Genomic DNA, 15,992 nt, shown 5'->3' with positions numbered 1-15,992 from the left:
TGGCTGTCAGGGGAATTCGTCTGCAGTCCTGAAGAGGCCTGAGACTGCATGGTCGGAGTTTTCTTCTCTCAGGAAAAGAGGACTGGAAACGGAGGTGAGGGTGGGGGGGGGGGGGGGCTATAGAGGGCATGATTTTTCACTACTGAGGGAAGTTTCCCCTCTCTTTCTTAAATCGGACATGGAATAAGCTACTTGGCTGTGAGCATTGTCTGGTGTTGGTGCAGTACATTTTTGTACATTTGTGTACATCTATCTATTCTTGGTGCTGGAAAGTGGCTGGTTGGCAAGTGGCTGGTTAAAGGACACTCGCCACTGGGGGGAAGGAAAGAAAGAGGAAAAAAAGGGGAAAACAAAGAAAGGAAGCACTAATTGGCACAAGGCTGGTTCCTTTTTTTTTTTTGCTTCTTCTTTCTTTCCAAAGCCTGTTGCGCTGGTGGGGAGAGGAAGGGGGCAGCAGGGTGCGTGTACGTCAAGGAGCAGTGCTGTATAATGCCCGATCTCCGCACGATCTTCAGGGTAAAGGACACCCTGCTTCTAGGGCTCCTAAAGCTTCCTGCACTGCTAAACCAAAGCGCCCAGCCTCATTCGACAATCACCTGAACATGGATCTGTCTTCTAATATCGTCCCTCCACCAACTGTCGTATTACCTTCTAGCGACACTTCTCCTCACAGCCTACCGCCCTCTATGACTAGCTCGCAAAATGCTGGTTCGGATTCTCTACTGGCAGAGGCTAGGAGCTCAGACTTGGACTTAGATTTAAATTCACAATCAATGAATAAGGTTGGCCCGCCTCTGACTCAATCGGCCTTAAGCTGTAGCGTCAAAGCTACTTTCAGTCGGGCTCTGGATATAAGCGCAGGCTCCAAAATGCTCTATCCTCTGTTCTCTGGACTTGTGAAGGGTCAAAAGGGTGACGCTCCCTCATTGACTACTAACTCTGCCTCTGCTCCTCAAGCAAATAGGTCTCTACTTGATCTCTCTCACAAGTCCTGCGAGTCAGTTGCTGCCTCAGGGATAAGCGCTACAGGTGGGCCCCCCCCGAACTGCTCCGTTAATGGAACTTCTGAATCGGTCCAGGATCAGCTGAACTCTCAAATGGGCTTGTTTTCTCACGCACCTAGAGTCAAAGCAAGCTCCGATATTCTTTCGGAAAATCTGCTCCTTCAGATCTTGTCTGAGTTAAAAGCCTTGAAAATCTCACAAAATGAGGCAAATCAGAGGACGGAATCACAACTCAATTTAATTTTGAGTAATATACAGAAACTTAACCCACGCATCAAGGAGATTGAACAGCGAGTATCCAACTTGGAGGATGCTCGCGTTCTGAGGAACCATCAGTGGCAAAATGTCAAGCTGATTTGTTAGACTTACAGATCATGCTTGATGATGCTGAGAATCGCTCACACAGATCAAACTTGAGATTTACGGGAATCCCTGAAGGGCGTGAAAACGGACAGACTGTCACAAACTTAATCACGGACCTTATTCTGCAGCATGTTTTCTCTGAACCAGGCGACGAACATTTGGATCTTACGATCATGTGGACCCATCGGGTTCCAGCAGTACAGTCACCCCAAGCAAAATATCCTCTAACTATCCTCGTTAATTTTGGTGATTTTCGGGTTAAGGAACGTATTCTTCAACAAGCAATTAAGAGTAAAATACATCAGGTTCCTGCCGATTTCGCCGTAATTATTTTTTCAGATATGTCTGTGGCGGCTGCACATCAAAGGAGAGAATTGAAAGGGATGATTCCGGCTTTCCAAAAAGCCGGTGCTCCGGTAGGACTTGAAAAGCAATCCAAACTTAAAGTGTTTTATCAGAGACGTCCTAATTTAATTCATACAGTTGATGCTGCTAAGACTTTGTTGCATTCAATGCAGAAGCAGACGGGGCAGAGGGTAGGGGGATGGGGGGAAATATGATTAAGAGAGGGGGTAGGAGGATGGACTTGACACTGGGAGGGAAATTGCTCTTTCAGAAAGGTGGGTTTCATAGAGTGAAAATCAAATGCGTCTTTATGGTACTTACACTTCAGTCCTTACCGAGTCTATGGTGAAGGGTGCCATGTCAAGGCACCTGATTAAAGAATGGTGGGATTTGGGTGTGGGGAGTGGCCCTGGATTGCTCAGGCGGGAGGGCCCCAGGCTCTGGCCACCCAAGGGTGGGGGTGTGGGTTGGGTGTCGGGAGGGTTGGTAAGGGGCGCAGGATCCTGGTTTTCCACACTAAATAGTAGCTATGTGCATTTCAGAATGGCTAAGGTTATAGAGGGGGTGATGTTAATTGGACTAGGTTTAGATCAGTTATTTTATTTGCAATTTTTTGTGAGAACTCAATGGCAAGGTTGAATCTTTCACTAAGAATAGTTTCCTGGAATGTCAATGGGTTAAATAAGCGGAGGAAAAGGTCTGTAATCGAAGAAAGGATAGCTGCCCTAAATCCCTCTGTATTCTTTTAGAGGAAACTCATATCCCAGTTAAAAAAATTGCGGGCTTCCACATGATTAAAGAAATGGCCGATTTCAAGGCGGTTGCCGCAGCCTCAGCAGCCCATAGAGGCGTTGCGGTCTTTCTAGCTAGAGGTCTCAATGCACGGCCGCTTGACTTTCTCTGCGTTTCTGAAGGACGATGGTGTTGGGTGCACTGTTTAATTGCCAAAGAAATATTTGTTTTCGTTAGTTTTTATGCACCCTTATTAGATGATCCAGCTCCCTATGTAGGAATGTTCCAGTCCCTTTTGCAATTATCAGGTAAAATTATTATTGGAGGGGATTTTAACTTTCTTCAGGATCCAATTTTGGATACCACTGTTAGGGGCAAGAAACAACATAAGACTAGAGATGCCAAAATCTTTAAAGACTATGCCAAATTGTTGATGCTTTGTGATCCTTGGAGAATGAATGCCCCCCATGAGAGAGAGTATACGTGTATCTCAACCCGGTTCAAAAGCGCCTCTTGCATTTTTTTCTGATATCTAAAACATTGCGCTTTAAGGCTCAGTCGGTACGGCACTCTGGCTTATCTGACCATGCCTCCCTGGTGCTAGAAGTGTCTCTTTACTCAGAAGTCCCCAAGTTTCAGACTAAAAGGTGGGTCTTTAATCAGCAGCTTCTTCAAGTTGAGGGATGGGTGCAGATCTCTAAGAATGAAATTAGTGAATTTTTCAAACGTAATCAGGGATCTTCAACTCCGGCTATAATCTGGGATTCGTTTAAGGCCTTCTTCAGGGGCTTGGTAATCGCCAAGGAGGCAGCAGATACATTTTCTCAGAGACAACAAACGAGGGGCCTGAAAGAGGCATTGCAAAGGTGTTTAATTGCTTATCTGCAGGCTCCCTCAGAAAACAATAGACAGTCTTTTGAATTAGCTAAAAAGGCATTGGCCGACAATTTTCTTAAGAATGTTGATATAAGATTTCAGACTTATAAACAAAAGGTATATGAGGAAAGCAGTTTCACAGGCAATTTCTTGGCATGTCAGGCTAGGGATCGAATTGCTGGTAATATCATACATGCCCTGAGATTCCCTATCACTGGGGTTAGACATACTGACCCCTGAGCTGTGGATGAAATTATGCTAGAGCATTATAGGCGAATTCACAGCCATGCTCCGTATATTGACCCTATGTCAATTAAGGAATTCTTGGGGAAACTGGATATTCCTAGTCTTACAGAAGAGGACAACAATGCTCTAATACAGCCGTTTACGAAGCCAGAACTCCTTGAGGTTGTCAAGAACCTCCCTACGGGGAAGGCTTGTGGACTTGATGGCTTTCCGGCTTAATTTTATAGAGCTTTTATCAAGACATTCATTGATGATTTTCTTTCTTTGATTAATGGCCTACTTAGGGGCGAACAGATTCCCAATTCTTGGCACTCAGGGAATGTGGTCAGTTTTCCCAAACCGAATAAGGATAGGGAAGATCCTTATGCTTATCGTCCAATCTCTTTGCTAAATACAGATTATAAAATTATTATGAAACTCTTGGCTAATAGGCTCAATGGGGTTGTTAACAAACTTGTGAATCCCGATCAAAACGGGTTCATTGCTGGTCGGCAACTTGCAACTAATATACATTTTTTGGCCGAGGCTCTTGACTATTTTGCCTCTAGTAAGACTTCTGCCATCGTTCTTTTATTATATGCGGAAAAAAGCATTTGATTTGGTTGTATGGGATACACTCTTTGCAGTATTGGCTAGCTATAAGGTGCCCTCTCAGGTCTCTGCACTAATTCAAAGGTTGTAATCAAAATCTGAAGCTAATATTATTATTAATTCCATGTGTGTTGGTCAACTTCAAGTACAACGAGGGACTCAACAGGGTTGCCCTTTATCTCCTATACCTTTTGCTCTTTTCATTGAGCCTTTAGCCATTAAAATTAGACAAAATAGTCATATTCAAACCCTCTTTAAAATCAATGGGAAAGATTAAACTCTACGCTGACAATATTATTATGTTTTTGGATGAAGAACGAACTTCACAGGAAGCAGCTTTTAGTGTTTTTGCCAAATTTGAGCAAATTGGTGGCTACAAGATTAATATGAGTAAGACCGATATTATTCTGTGTGGCACCTCTTCTATTAAACTGCTCTCTGAATTAAGACACTGTGTGAGTACTAGGCCAAAGAGATACCTTGGGGTTTATTTTTCAGCCGATATAGGAGACCTGTATTACCTTAATTACGCTCTGCTGCTCACGAAAACTCAGGCTTTGCTTGCACGATGGGGGTCTCTCCACCTTTCTATACTAGGTCGAATGGCATTGATCAAAATGTCAGTTTTACCATTATTTAATTTTCTGTTCTCGGCCATCCTGTGTGTTTTAACACAAAACTTTTTTTAAAAAACTGGAGTCTGTTTCGTCTTTTTATTTGGCAAAATCAGAAGGCTCGAGCCGCATTGAGCACATTTTATGGGGATAAAGAAAAGGGGGGGGTTAGCTTTGCCCAATTTTATAGATTATTACTTTGCCTTTTTTGCACATTATCTCACTAGTTTTAAAGCAGAACAATCTGTAGGTTCGACATTCTCTAATGACTTTCGTGAGTTAAAATGTAAGGAGCATGATATTCTGAATCCAGCACTTTTGGCCAAATCTCCCAAAAAAGTTAGCTATAAGATTCTTAAATGGCTCTTTAAGAGAAAGCTAGGTTTGTTTAGAAAATATTTAATCCCAACACCCCCCTTACACAGTTCATGTTACGCTCTGGTGCTCAGCTCAATGTAGACTTAGTAAGGAGCTGGGGGCATGCAGGATTTAGCAAAATCGGGGATTTTCGTATCAATGACAATTGTGAAACTCCCTTAAATATCCAGAGGGTTGTCAAAAATGACTTTCTTTTGGTGGGATCCTATAGCATTATGCTAAACAGTCTAAAGGATCTGGATATTAATTTAATCATTAATGCCCAGGCGTTAGTCTCAGAATTGGTGGATCCTCCTGGAATAAGGAGCGCTGGGTCCTGGAGAAGGTTATTGGTGGACAGGGATACGGTCAATCTGGAGGCAAAGGCAAAAAAAAAAATGGGCTCGTCAGGAGGACTTTGATCTTTCAAGTAAGTGCTGGGAGAGAATTAATTATCTAAATTTCTCAGTTCTCAGGGGCACCAATTGGCATCAAATGATATTTCTCAGTAAATGGTTATTAAAACGAACTCCGCAAGCCTTATCCTGTGTGGTGCCCAGCTGTCCTGATCTCTGTTTTCGCTGTAAGGCAGTAGGGGTGGCGGGTTGGATACATGTGATTGGGACATGTCAATGTATACAGGAGTACTGGGAGGGAATATTCAAGATGTTAACAACTATGGCCCAGGTTAATATAACTCCCAGTATCCGGTTGTTGTGCCTAGGCTTCGACCCCGAGGCAAGGCTCCCTTCCAGGTGGGAGAAACTCGTTTTTATCGCCACTGTGGTTGCCAGATCTCTCTTGTTGAGAAACTGGCGCTCTGAGTTATCTCCCACCCCTCAAGAATGGCGGAGCAAAATGGTGCTAGTCAGAAATCAGGAAATTAGATATGCTAGTAGAATAGGAAGTGGTAAAAAAAGTTTCTTGATTTGGGGCAAATTCTTTTTAGACAATCGTGGAGAAATCTGTTCTTGAGTAACCTATTGAATGAATTTGCATAGCTACCTAATCTTAGTGTTTCTGTTTAGAGCGTTTTCTCTGGGAATTGCTGGGGAAATTATTTAAGGCAAAGTTTGGAACTGCAATGTTTTTCTTCTTTTTTGTTATCATGGTGGATCCTCATAAAAACTCAATAAAAAAAAAAAAAGATGATCCAAAGCCTTGGGATGAAGCCTTGAAACAGAAATGACTGGAGCAGCGTTAATGATGTGTGCCTCAAGGTGGACACTTAGTTCAACTTCGAGAAGCACTTGTCAGAATTCAAGAGGACGTACTCATTGTGCAACCCCCCATTCGATGTTGCCATTTATCGGCCGAAAGCTTGACATTCAGAAGCTGCGTGAGTTGAGGTCTGTTATACAATTTACGGAGGCCCCATGACCACTGATCCTGCGATTCACAACCCCAACTCACTCGAAGTCCAAAGGCGGACGTATGACCAGCAGACACCTAAAAAGACAACTGAGTCTCCATGCCTGAAAATGTGTCAGGTGGCTGCCTTCTCTGCTGTCCATCACAAACTTCAACTGGGTGCTGAAGTACTTGCAGATAGAGGGTCTCCTCGTAGAGGAGGGATAGAGTGAGCCAAGTGAGTCAGACGTATGCTCTAGATCTTTGCAGAGGAAGAAGGCAGATGAAAACTCTGCAGTAGTGATATAAGGGCAATTGGGAACAATACGAGTAACTTAGAGCACAAACTGAACAGAGAGGGTAACACTGAACTTGCGCTTGATGCTTGCCTCCGGAAAAACTGAAACCCAGGAAAGAAAGAAAGAGTGAGGGGTAATGTTTGAAGGTGGGATTACTAGCTCCAAATAGTTACCCAAACTCCAGTGAAGCATTCCAGTTTGTTATCTGTAGTGCGTGGCATTACATTTTCTATGTGCATGAAAGTATTTCCTTTTAACAAAGACAAACACTAGGATGGACAATCATTTATAAGGCTGCTGGATAATTGTTAAATTCTGAGTTTGAAGCACCACCACACTACCTCCCTGAGAAGCTTGTGATGACTCACCATCACTAACACTGAGAATCAAGTGCTGATGGGTTGTGATTGGCCAGTTTGTGGACCAGTAGCAGTTTGGCAATAGAGCTCGGCCTCCCATGGCACCCAGTAACCACTGCTTTCCTCACTCCAAACAGGAGCTGGCGCCAAGGTGGGTAGAAAAAAATATAAAACATTTATTTTGCTTTGGAAAAATCTTTCCACAAGAAACAAAAGAAACCCACTAAGATAAAAAAATGTGTGTAAAATTAGACCCAGATTTAAGAGGGCCGAGCGCCTCCTTGCACCACATTAGCATCATTTTTATGAGGTTAATGTGGCTCAACGAGGCCAAATTCGCTGCACCATATTTACAATGTGGCGCAATGCATGCATGGCGCCACTTTTTAACCCCTTGTGCTGTATTATGCCTGCGCCAGACATAATATATAAAAGGGGGGCTTTCCACCTTTAAGGGACCACAAAAATGGCACAGTGGAAACTGAGAGATTCCACTGCACCATTTTTAGCGGCTATTTTTTATGTCTGCACAGAGCAGGAATTAAAAGGGGGCATACTATTGTTTTCAATGGGCCCCTATGTACTCTACAGGATTAGGTCCAACATTTTGGTGCTAATCCTGTATAGTACATGAATAGCATCAAAAATGTTGACGCTATTGCCCATACCCTGCACCATTGTGCATCCTATATTAAATATGGTTGTTCGAAATTAGGTCTTTAGTTGGCAGTCAGGTTATGCCCCTGTGAAAGCAAGGACCCTCGTTCTAGTCAGGGTAAAGGAGAGTTACACTAAGTTAAACCCCACTCGCCCCCTTGGTAGCTTGGGATGAGCAGGCAAGCTTAACTCAGAGACAATGTGTTAAGTATTTGTAGAAACACACACAGTAAATCAGTGAACCATTACAACATGAAACAACACAGGTATAGAAAAATAGTAAATATTTTATCCAAATAAACAAGACTTATTACGATAAAAGTCCACAATATACAGTAAAAAATATGAATTTAGCACTTGAAAGCAAGAAAACAGTACCTTGGGGCACAAATACTGCAAGTTGATATGCAACATCGTGCGGAGTCGTTTCCTACAATGCAACACCACTGTCACCATTTATGGAGTAATTCGACCCCCAGGTACAGTACCTTAAGAAACAAATAAAAAACAGGCTGATGCACAGAGTCGGGAAGAGTGACTTAGTTGAATCCGATGCGGTGTCGGTTCTGGTGCCACAGGGCAGAAGGATGGAGGCGTAGCACAGCGGCATCGGGTCCTCACTACAGTGCAGTGGAGGTGAAGAGGCGTTAGATGTGAAGTCGGTCCCTTGGTCTCGGCAGATGGGAAGTCCGTCGGAGTCACGAAGCTGTGGGGCAACCTGACGGGGTCGCAATTACATCACAGGGCCGCAGGCGCTGCAATGGCTTCGGATCATCATGGATGTTGGACAAACGACGCTTCGGTGTCAGTGAAGTTGGGTGGGATCAGCGGCTGCAGCAATGTGAGGCCTACAAGGTCATCGGACTTCTACGAGGTCCACGGGCATGGGGTAGGTGGTGTCCCGGCTCTGGGGTACTGGTATCAGTTCACAGGGTTGTCAGATTCATCGCACTCAGTAAGGTCCACGGACTCGGGGCAAACAGTGCCGCTATTCCGGGCAGCTTTGTCCTTTGCAAAGTTACACAGTGTCTTCCGCCATCGTTAGACTGTTTTTTCTTCAGGAATTCACTTTGAGGTCCAGGAACTGGAACAGCACCCTCTGGAAAGCTAGAGTCCACAGCAGGTAGACTCAGGTCTAGTTGGTGAAGCCTTTGCTGTCCCTGAGGCTTCAAAACAGGGGGCAAGCTCTACGCCAAGCCCTTGGAGTTACTTTTCAAGCAGGAATGCAACAAAGTCCCCTTTTTCAGGCAGAAGCAACTGCAGGGGAGCCCAACACAGCACAGTCACAGGCCAGGGCAGCACTTCTCCTCCACTCTTCTCCATGCAGAGGTTCCTCTTAAATCCTTGAAGTAATCTAAAGTCTGGGGGTTTTGTGTCCAATACTTTTACCCCTTTCTGCCTTTGATGTTGGCAAACTTCAAAGTAAAATCTCAAGTGTCTGTAAGATCCTTTCTTGTCAAGGCCAGGCCCTCCACATACCAGGAGGTTGGAGACTGCATTGTGTTAGGGCAGGCGCAGCCCATTCAGGTGTGAGTGACCTCTCCTCCCCTCTCCTCCAGCACAGATGGCTCATCAGGATATTCAGATTACACCCCAGCCCCATTTGTGTCACTGGCTAGAGCAGAGGTCTTCAAACTGGGTGGCGGGCCCCCATAGGGGGGCCTCCAGGGATCCCTGGAAGGGCGCCAGGTTCCGGCCAAAAGTAGAAATACACAGATAACATTTTTTTTTTTTTTTTAAAACAGAAACATGTTATTGCACTTTAAAAAAGGTAACAGTACTTAACTGCAAAGTTTAAATATGTCTGGACATGTTTAAACATTGCCATCTTTATAAAAGAATTGTGAAAAATTCCGAGGTGGGGCCCAATAAGTTTTATTTTTCAACTGGGGGGGGCGCAGCATTAAAAAGTTTGGAGACCACTGGTGTAGAGAGAGGTGCAGACAGCCCAATTGTCAAACTGACCCAGACAGGGAACCCACAAACAGGCAGAGTCACAGAATAGTTTAAGCAAGAAAATGTCTACTTTCTAAAAGTGGCATTTTCAAACACACAATCTAAAAACCAACTTCACTAAAAGATGTATTTTCAAGTTGTGAGCTCAGATACCCTAAACTCCATATTTCTATCTGCTCCCAAAGGGAATCTGCACTCTAATGACATATAAAGACAGCCCTCATGTTAACCTATGAGAGAGATAGGCCATGCCCAGTGAAAACTGTATTTGGCAGTATTTAACTGTTAGGACATGTAAAACACATAAGCACATGCCCCACCTTTAACATACATTGCGCCCTGCCCATTGTGTTACTTAGGGCCTACCTTATGTGTGTCTTACATGTATAAAAAGGGAAGGTTTAGGCCTGGCAAGTGGGTATACTTGCCAAGTCGAATTGGCAGTGCAAGACTGCACACACAGACACTGCAGTGGCAGGTCTGAGACATGTTTACAGGGCTACTCATGTGGGTGGCACAACAAGTGCTGCACGCCCACTAGTAACATTTGATTTACAGGCCCTAGACACCGCTACTGCACTGTACTAAGGACTTAGTAGTAGATCAGATATGCCAATCATGGAAAGCCAATTACACATACATTTTACAAAGGAGCACTTTCACTTTAGCACTGGATAGCAGTGGTTAAGTGCCCAGAGTAACAAAAACATCAAAAACAGAGTCCAGCACACATCAACAACCAGGGAAACAGAGGCAAAAAGTTAGGGGAGACCACGCCAAGGATGCCAAGTCTAACAGTGCACACATGGTGGCAGTAAGGGGAAACTAAGGGGCACAAGAAAAGTGGCCCTGCATTGGATGCAACACCATGTTTCTTAAATTTGGGTCTTAATGTCTTCTCGTAGTGGTATGTTTGTTGATTGTAAGTTTAGAGGAAAAACTGTCTGTGAGATGGAGATTTTCAAAATCCATGACATAGTAAACTATTGCCATTAGTGCCAGAAGAGCTTGTGAGTAACTGTAGGCTTTAAAACAATACCATAGGGATTCTTAGTGTATAAGGGTAATTCTTCAGAGAATTGTTCTTAGAGTTTGTGTGGTGCAGCCCTGTCCTTCCTGTTTAGTTTATATACCCATGGATAATTTCTAGGTAGGGTGGACACAACATCATCTGTTTTTGACAGAGATCCCACACTCATCAAACTCTAAGTAACCCACAAATGCCAATATCAAGTGTAAACAAGATTTTTGTTCCAGAGATTTACAACCTCATTTTGCACAATGTTGCATGTGAGCATCTTGTCTTACTGTACTCCACTCCATGCACCTCAATCATCCAGGAAGAAATCACAGAAAACATCACTGGGATGTTTGCAGCTTGCAGTACATATTAAATGTCACTTTTCAGTTTAAGTCTGATTGTAGAGTTTTACAATGACCATCCTCTGAGATGAGGCCGCTACATTCATATTAAAAGGGGGAGGATGCAGCCCCCTATGTCAAGAAATTACTTGCATTAACTTGAATTATAACTGATTCCATAGAGGCGAGATAAGTCACTGAGGTTCTAGATCCTAATTCTGCTGTCAAACTCCAGCATCCCCCAAAAAGTGGGAACACTGAGGATCTTGAGAGTTTGACAGTGGAAAGGTGCTGGGATGAGAGAGAGAGAGAGAAAGAAGGATCTCAGGTGAATGTGGTAACTCCTCAGTTCACTCCTAGGTGTCCGATTGGGAGGGTTTGATTGAATGGATGATGTTCTGCATCTGCTGTTGGCTGAAAGTATAATGAAGATCGTGAGTTACTTCAACCAAGGTATACCTTGTTACTGCTATTGTTAATTTGTAATGATAATTTTCCTCACCTTTGAATACCCCCTTCCCCACTGCATTAGATAATTAGCTCCCTCACTTTCTCTGATGACGATTCTAAATAGAGCGTGTTCCTACAAAAATGAAAAATACATTTGACCTGCTCGTACTCTCACAATTCCTGCCAATCCATGGGACTCAAAATGTGGATGATTCCCACCAATGCGTTCTTCAATGGATTTGTTAGATAAGCTGTTTCACAACTTCTTCCTTCAGAAGTGCATTGCTTTAGTTTTATACATAAATCTTTCTCCTTCCTTACTTCAGGAGTTGCATGCCAGACACATTTTATTTTACACCTGCTTGATAGCTCACATGTATTCAAGTAACCTGATTGCTAAACCCCCCAAAGTCCGTAAATATTACTGCAATACAAACACTGTTCTATGAGTTTGTGTACATAGAAAGACAATGGTAACGAAGTTTCTTTGGAGAAACTATAACACTTTAGAGAGTTAGTTGCATCTAGTGATTGTACTTGCTACATGTAGCTGAGTTTTCCATTTGTGTCTCTTTTGCAGATGTGGTTAGGCCAGAATGCGCAGGGCAGCTATATTAATCAGGTATGTTTTTTTAAACTACAAGTGCTAGTGTGTTACCGCCTTAAAAGTTCTAAATGTGATTCTATTTTATTTTTTTTGTCAGGATGTCTATGATGCTGAATCCTGATGCAGAAGATGGAGCACGGCTGAGATTATGAAAATGCAGCGCGGCTGAGATGATGAAAATGGAGTTCAAGCTGTGATACAGGAGATAGAATGCCAGATGCTTCCTCCTTCAGATATGGTTCCGAATTGTAAGTGCCTTGCTTTTGGTTGAGTGGAACTTAAATAGCCAACCACTCCCGAATGCACTCAAGCTAAATAAGCCCAACCACACCCAAGCTAGCCATACCCAAAGAACAGCAGAAGACAATGTAAACAGTGGGTGCCACGGATGGGCACCTGAATGCCAAAATGATATTTAATAATGAAAATAATAATAAATGAGTAGCAGAAGCAGATTTTTTGTATGAATTGATGTGACAAAGAGATGCCCATCATGCACTAGGGTACTTTTTAAATTATTTATTTTCTTCTTGTCGGTGCCCCTAAAAAGGGCAAGGGCACTACCAAACAATTTTCTCAAGTTTATGGGAGCTGCAGGGAGTGTATACCTACCAAAACCCAACAACATTAAAAAAAAAAACACAGAAAGTCTCCTGGGTTATTGAATCGATGGCCATAGAAGTGTTTTCCACATATAAGCACTCCAAAACGGTGCTGTATGCTCTTCAGCTTTTGTGATCTGAGAAAGGTAAAAAAAAACAACAAAAAAAACTCAAACACATGTCAATTTATTTAAATTTTTTGTAAAGGGTGTTTATTAAAACATTTTGTCACAGTCACAGTTACTAAGCATTGCAACATTGCAACATGTGATTATGGTTGTTAGTCACTTTTCGACAAAACCAATAGGTCTTATTTATATATGTTAATGTGCTGACTTTCTTGATTAAGACAACAGGCTCTATCACTAATATTTTGTTTTTCTGATCCTTTGACAAAGCTAGTAGGTCTGCCATACTTGAAATGACACATTTGTATTGCTACATGATATAGCCAGCCATGTGCAGAGGCAGTGTGAGATTGGGAGCCTGCAGGGGGTGAGGTACATGGCCTGGCCCCAGGTCAGGTCCACTGTCCAATCTCACACTACGCTTGGTGATTGGCATCTTAATTTACATTGAAAAGCATAGAAATTCACAGAAAAAAACAAAGGTTAAATTCACAGTTAAAGTTAGGTATTTAAAAAAAGTTTAGAAATTCATAATAAATGCCAAAGGTTAAAGGAAACTTATAGTTAGGTGAACATTTCAGTTAAACCACACTGCCTTAACCTAACAAAACCATTGAAATTCACCAATAATAGTTATCTCAAGTAATTTTAACCCATGCCCTAAAGTAACTATAACTTGTGCTCTGGTCATGCACAGCTAATTACCTCACATACTACATCACTCATGACATTTTGCATGACATCACTGATAATTTCAATGCAACATCTAAAATGACATAATTCATGACAACACAGGGCATGGAGAGGGTTCTGCAGGGGGTAGGGCATGCACATGGGTAGAGCCCAGGGGTAGAACACAGAGGTCTGTCTGCAAGCCAGGCTTTAGGCTCAACCCCACACCATGAACAGCTGAAGGCAATGTATGCCACATCCTATGCCATAATTGATAACATCACTGCAGCATCTGAAATGACTTCATTGACAACAAGACTGGCAGGTGCACAAGACACACACTTTCTGGATGAAGATCTAGCTTTCTGTCAAATTTGATGCAATTCCGGTCAACTATTTAAGCTGTGGCTGTGTCTAATTGTCCTATAAAAATTTCCATGGGGAAATCCTGTTTCAGATTCTTCCTTCTTCCCAGCCACCCCCTTGATGCATATACATGAAATATTCCAGTAAGGAAGGAGGTGAAGTGGATGAGACTTTTTTGGGGGAACGTTTCATGAATTTTCATAAAATAGCACGAACGTTATAGACAAATGAACAAATCCCTTCCCTGAAGTCTTAAATATAGCAACCCTGTAGTGACAGACCCTGGGTAATATTATATATACACATTCCATAGGAAGATTTATTTTGTTTTGCTATTATTTCTTATGCCATTCAATGAATCTAAAATCTTAAACCTTTCTAAAAAATGTTTATCCAGTGTGATTAATAAAGGGAGGTGGGGGCAAAGAAAAAGTGGTGAGAGAGACACATAATGCAATTTCCTCATGCAATTTCCATAGGGAATTGTGAACAGCACTATAGCCAAAATGTCTGAACTGAATTAAACCAACTTTTGCAGACCACTAGATCTGTACTCAAAATGTGTGCGTTTTGGGACTTGGTAAAAATCCTTTCAGTAGTTTTGGAGCAATTAAGGTTCAAAATGCATAGATATAAGAATGGTTGTGCTCATAGGAGCCCCGCATGAGTGCAAATTAATAAATTAAAATGTTGAGATTGGCCAAAAGGTCAATTTTTCCATCACCCGGTTTGCTTATGCTGGAGCTTTCCGCTGTGCACTGCTTATAACCTCACATATTACAACATTCATGAGATGTTATACTATATTATTGATAAAATTACTGATGATGACTAAAATGAATTCATTGATCACATCACAATGCATGAGGAGGGAATATGTTATAATTATTGAGCTCACTGTCACTGGTAAATGTAAGTGTTTTTTGGAGTTCAAAATATTATGTTTTAAAGACTTTTTTAATCCAAATTTTGAAATCAGTGAATATATGTCAATGATGTAATTTGAGATGTCATAAATGATGTCAAAGAACATGTTAGTAGTGATGTAATATGTGAGGACACAAGCAGTGCATGGCGGGAGCGCAAGTTGTAGTTAACTCTGAATACTATAATTGGTGAATTTCTGTGTATTTGTTGCTCAAAATATAAATGTTGTCACTGACATATTCACTTAAATATAACACTCCTTCAACCTTTGCTTTTTTCAGTTAATTTTTTTAAACAAAAACTGATCTTTTTGTCACACCTACGTATAACATCACTTTAACTTTTCTTTTTTTCAATGAATTTCTATGTTTTATTAAATTAAAGTGATATGTTATTACCCTACTTAAAGCCAACCTCTGGCTGTGCATAGCCTTCAGCCAAGCACAGTGGGGGGTGTGCTGCGGGGCCTAGCCTGGGGCCAGCCCCTGCAGCAAAACCCTTACAAACAGCCAACCCCACACTGAGCACGGCCTTTGGCCGCGCACATCAGTGGGTTTGCAACAGGATCCGGTCTCTGGCCAAGCCTTGTGGCCCACCTAGCCCTGCTGAGAGCCATCCTTGTACAGTGCATGGCCTGGCATCACACTCAGCATGGGGTTCGCAATACAGCCTGGCTTTCAGCCAGGCCCTGCATCCAACACCCTGCAGTCAGCAATTCAGAGGCAGACAGCCTCACACAGTACACACCCTTTGATTGTACATGAAGTGGGGTAAGCCACACACCCTGTGTTGCAGCTGCTTCCAACTCCCCAAATGCAGACAACCACATGCTGTGCACAGCCTTTACTCGTGCATGGGATGAAGTTAGCCACAGAGCCTGTGTTGCATCCAGGCCCCTCCTCCAACTTTCCACAGGAGCCAATGCCCCATGGTGCACAGCCTTTGCTTATGTATGGCATGGGGTTAGCCACAGAGCCTGAGTTTCAGGCAGGCCCTGCTTGCACCATCTGACAGACAGCCAACCACACGCTTTAAAGAGCAAGTGGCAGTGCATGGGGGGGTTGATCACAGGGCTTGACCTGCCACCAGACTCTGTGGCCTCACCCCTAGTAGGCTGCCAACCCCCAAT

The 15,992-nt window shown here is 42.8% G+C and overlaps 1 long non-coding RNA gene across 1 annotated transcript in view; it reads left to right on the top strand.

The window, feature by feature from the left end:
- The window catches only part of LOC138301602 (uncharacterized), a 45,561-nt gene extending 32,938 nt beyond the window's left edge, over positions 1-12,623 (top strand). The window contains exons 2-3 of the long non-coding RNA XR_011205113.1: positions 12,142-12,183; positions 12,266-12,623. This is a non-coding gene — a long non-coding RNA (uncharacterized lncRNA). The remainder of the gene's footprint in view (positions 1-12,141; positions 12,184-12,265) is intronic.
- Positions 12,624-15,992: the final 3,369 nt, after the last annotated feature.

Source organism: Pleurodeles waltl, chromosome 1_2, assembly GCF_031143425.1.
Source record: "Pleurodeles waltl isolate 20211129_DDA chromosome 1_2, aPleWal1.hap1.20221129, whole genome shotgun sequence".
Taxonomy (NCBI): Eukaryota; Metazoa; Chordata; class Amphibia; order Caudata; family Salamandridae; genus Pleurodeles; species Pleurodeles waltl.
The sequence above is the reverse complement of the archived record's forward strand: the minus strand, read 5'-3'. Positions and strand labels throughout refer to the sequence as shown.